Source organism: Lagenorhynchus albirostris, chromosome 16 (genome assembly GCF_949774975.1).
Source record: "Lagenorhynchus albirostris chromosome 16, mLagAlb1.1, whole genome shotgun sequence".
NCBI classification, from domain to species: domain Eukaryota; kingdom Metazoa; phylum Chordata; class Mammalia; order Artiodactyla; family Delphinidae; genus Lagenorhynchus; species Lagenorhynchus albirostris.
The window spans coordinates 59,868,823-59,873,290 of NC_083110.1; the positions used below are offsets into that span (position 1 = coordinate 59,868,823).

A 4,468-nucleotide genomic window follows, 5' to 3' on the forward strand; every position below is an offset into this window, starting at 1 on the left:
GGATGTGAAGAGGCATCAACAACCAAGGGAGCCCCTCCCCCAACCCTCCCTTCCTCTCTCGAGCCTGTGGATTCCCCTCCTTGTTCATTTATTTGACTCCCCCCAAATTCCTTCTAGAACCTCTCTGATCCATTAGAGGCATAGGTTTCTTTTAGGGCACAGTTGTTTTGCATTGCAGGCTGGAATTTCCATGTAGAGCCGCATGTCAGCGTTTCTGGAGTTTCATTTCACAGCCTCACTGGATGCTGTTGAAGAGGGGAGCACTGTGTACAGAAAATGCTGTTTTTATTACTGAGTCACAGCACATAGCTTGTAAGTCCTAAGGAAGCTAAAAAAGAGGCACTTATATCCAGGTTTAAACCAGGAGCTTTGCATATGTATTACAGATCATGATCATATATTAAAGTTATCTGGCAGAACGAATGGGTGTGTCCTTGGCTCTCCCTGGTCCTTGAGTTTGTAGCTACTTCTCTGTCATTCTTCCAAAGGCTCCACCATTCACCCAGACCCTCATATCAACATGTGTCCACTGGTCCCTGATAGGGACCCCACCCTCCCTGTAGCAGGATTTTTGCATTCTTGCCTTGGTATCTGCCCAGTGCCGGTTTCCCACACTTGAGATTCCTTCTCTTTTCTTCCATGTATCTAACTCATGTATCATTTAAGGTCAAGTTCAAGACCCTCGTCTACCATGTACCTTTCTAATACCATCCTTCACAGGTCTTCCTTATTTCAGAACTCGTTCAGTAGTCACTCACTTAATAGTTACGTACTGTAGAGGAGTGATGGCCGTTTGTATTAGTTTGCTGGGGCTGCCATAATAAAGAACCATAGACTGAGTAGCTTAAACAACAGACCTTTATTTGCTTACAGCTCTGGAGGCTGGATATCCCAGAGCAAGGTGTTGGAGGGTTTGGTTTCTCCTCTCCGCTTGGCTTGCAGATGGCCTTCTTCTCCCTGTGTCTTTCATCTGTGTGCCCACATCTCTGGTATCTCTTTGTGTGTCCAAATTTCCTTTTCTTATAAGAACAGGAGTCAGATTTGGATTAGGGCCCACCCTAATGGCCTCATTTGTACTTATTTACCTCTGTAAAGGCCTTATTTCCAAATACAGTCACATTCTGAGGTACTGAGGGTTTGGGCTTCAACATAAGAATTTTAGGAGGACCCAGTTCAGCCTGTAACACCAGTGGAGACAGGGCTGAACTAGAGAAAAAGTGATCCTTGTTCTCTTGTTGTTTGGCAGCCTGGTAGAAAAGATGAAACTGAGCAGGATGCAACGGGGCCCTCCTGGGTACAAAAGCCTTTCCTGTCTCCTGTTTCTTATTTGTAGGAAAAAGCCTTCAGCCTCCTAGACCTTCCCTGAGTTCCAAAGGGCAGATTCAAACAGTTCCTAAGTAGGGGATGGAGGGAATGCAGAAACAAAGAAGAAACAATAATGTATGTCCCAACAAAGGATGTACATACAATGTATCTCTGCGTTCTTCTATGTGAACTAGGGCCTCCACCCAGGCGGAAGCTGGTAACTTCTGGCTGAACGTAAGCAGGAGGAACCCAGACTGGTTGGAACCTGAAGGCTGATGACTGAGATTCCAGGAACACCACCTTTGTTACCTCACCACCAACCAATCAGAAGATGGTCACACCCTGTAGCCCACACCCCAAATTTTGCCTATACTTTTCCTCCCCCCCCCACGGCCCCATTCCGGCTTTTTGAGCATAAGCTGGCGGTTCTCTTTGCTGGACCCTAGCAATAAACCTTTCTCTACTCCAAACTCCGACGTTTCCGTTTGTTTGGCTTCACTGTGCATCGGGCACACAAACTTGGGTTCGACAACAAGGACAGATATGAAACCACCATTTCCGTGAATACATAATTAATTACCATGTGGGATGATCCAAGAAGCAGAATTCGTGGTACTTGAAAAGGTAGTCTGGTGTTGGGGGCAGGTCAGGAAGGTCCCCTGAGGAAGTGAGATCTGAAGGGTGGATGGATGGGAGTTAGTCAGGTGAAGAGGGAGGGTCGAGTATTCCAGACAGAGAGATCAGCCTTTGTGAATGCCAAGCAGCAGGGAAGAACATGACATATACAAGGAATTGAAAGAAGCCATTGTGGCAAGGAGTGAGTGGTGGGAGAAGGCACCAGAAAGCTAACGGGGCCAGATTACACAAGATACTATGTCTTAACATCCTCATTTCAGTGCTCAGGCATCCTGCCTTGGACTGTTTAAAATGTGTTTGTGTGTGGAGGAGGGGTGGCAAGTATCTTTTGCTTCTCTTTATGATCCTTTAGTGGGGAGAGCCTTTTGACTCTGATGCCAAAAGCTCAGCTCCTCTGTACCACCAGCGCAGAATCAAATCTTGGAGACAGAGTTTTGGGTGAAGTAGAAAAGGAGAGCTATATTACTTTGCCAGGCAAGGGGAGACACAGCGGGTTCCTGCCTCGAAAAACTATATGTCCCAACCCAGGAGGATTTGATGAGGAGTTTTATGACAATACTTCCCAAGGGTGGGGTTGCTGACAAGATTAGGGTGTGTGCAGGGTCTCAGATGGTCGGGTCTCCTAATCTTGATGAGCGTTTTTGGTCCCTTTAATCTTGCCACAGGTGGTTTCCTGGCTGCTCCTCCCTTGATTAGCAACTGTTCAAATCTGCCCTTTGGAACACAGGGAAGGTCATGGAGGCTAGAGTCTTGCCTACTAGAAATGGGGGACAAAAAGGCCTCCATGCCCGGGAGCCCCACAGGGCCCCGATCGGTTTCAAATCCTTTATAGTCTCCACAGCGTGCAGGAGAGGGCTGGGCATATAGTAGGTGCTCAGTAAATAAATTAAGTGGGTGTAATGAAAAATGAGATAGAAGCACTCTTATTTGTCGAAATAGGGGCTGACCCAATCTGGAGAGTGTTTCTCCCAAAGGCTCTAGAAGGTGAGGACTTTTGGTAGTATGATGCCACCTAGTGCTCCTTTTTATTAGAACAACAAAGGGGAGCAGGGTGATGGGCAGTCTTCTTCCATAATCTAGGAAACTGGAAATGAAGCATTTTCTTGCATCAGCATAAACTAATTTGTCCAGGCGCCCATCGTCTCATTCACTCATCCAGCCTTGTTGATGTCCACATGCATCTCTTTCCTGTGAGTCGAACATGTCACGTTCCTTTCTACCTCCAATGGTTCCCTGATTTCCCATGTTCCGTCTTTCTGTCCCCACATCATAAGTAATACTCTCAGGAATCAGAGTCTAGATTCCCTGAGCCACCCGTAGTGCTTGCTGTCAAGAGGGCCTGTTGTAAATAATACTATCACATCATGTTAGAATTAATTGTAGATTTTCCTTTCTCTCTTTTCCCCAAAGCCAGATTGTGAACGCAAAGGGGAGTGACTCTGCTTTAGTCACCTTTGTGGTTCCTGTGGCCAACCTTGTGCCTGCTAAAGTGTTTTCCGGACTGGACTGCTGTCACCCTGGCAGTCATCCACTTGTGAAACGTCCCTTAGGAAATGGGGAGACACATAGCCCCACAATTGACACCAGTAGAAGATATGCGTGGCCAGGGCCCTCGAGGTCTTTCTTTATGGCCACGTACCTTCAGGAGTGTTATGGAGTCTCTCTGGATCATGGTGGTCCCACAAGCTGGTCCCAGTGTATAATCAAATTTTCTGTAAACACACAGAGCAGCCTGAGTCGTGTTTCCTGCTCCATCTTCGCCTCGTTTCTATTAGCTTGGCTTAAAGTTTGGTTCAACCTGCTTCTCCAGCTTCATCTGCCATCTCTTTCACCATTTTCCTGCACATTATGCCTCAGTCATATTTTTATTCTGTTTGTCCCAGATATACAGTCTCTGTTCATGAATGAGATATTGTACAAATGTTAATTTTCCCCAAATTAATTCATAAATTCAATGAAGTTCCAATTAATATTTCTCATGAGGAACCTGGAAAACATCCTGAAAATTATATGGGATAATAAAGATTTATGAAGAGCCAATGCAATTTTGACAGTGCAGGGATGAGAGTTCTGCCCTTTAACCATGATGACTGGCTACAAAACCATAGTAATAAAACCCTGTAGAACTGACAAAGGACTAAACCAGAGAGCTCGGAACAGATCCATTTATATTTGGGAACAGAGATGTTGAAAAATGGGCTCACTCCATTGAGAAAAATAAAATTGGATCCTTATCTCACACCGCATACAAAGGTGAACTCCAGAAGGATTACAGAACCAAATGTGAAAATGTACAGTTATTAAGCTAACAGAAGAAAATGATAGAGAATACCTTTATGACCTTGGGGTTGAGAGAAACTTAATAAATTATACTAAAAAAGCATAAAAAGATGAAGGGCTATAAAATTAAAGATTATCGTTCTACAAAGGACATCACAAGCAACGTGTCCAGTCTTTGAAAGCAGATTAATATCTAGACTTTACAAAGACCTTTTGCAAACCAAAAAGAAAAAGAGCAATAGAGAAA

General features: G+C 44.8%; 1 long non-coding RNA gene across 1 annotated transcript; it reads right to left on the bottom strand.

Moving 5' to 3' along the window:
* Positions 1-863: 863 nt before the first annotated feature.
* LOC132507106 (uncharacterized) lies at positions 864-3,831 on the bottom strand. Its single transcript, XR_009536055.1, has 3 exons — positions 3,581-3,831; positions 1,886-1,979; positions 864-1,019 (listed from the first exon to the last, which is right to left on the bottom strand). It is a non-coding gene; the product is annotated as an uncharacterized LOC132507106 (long non-coding RNA).
* Between the last annotated feature and the right edge of the window lie 637 nt (positions 3,832-4,468).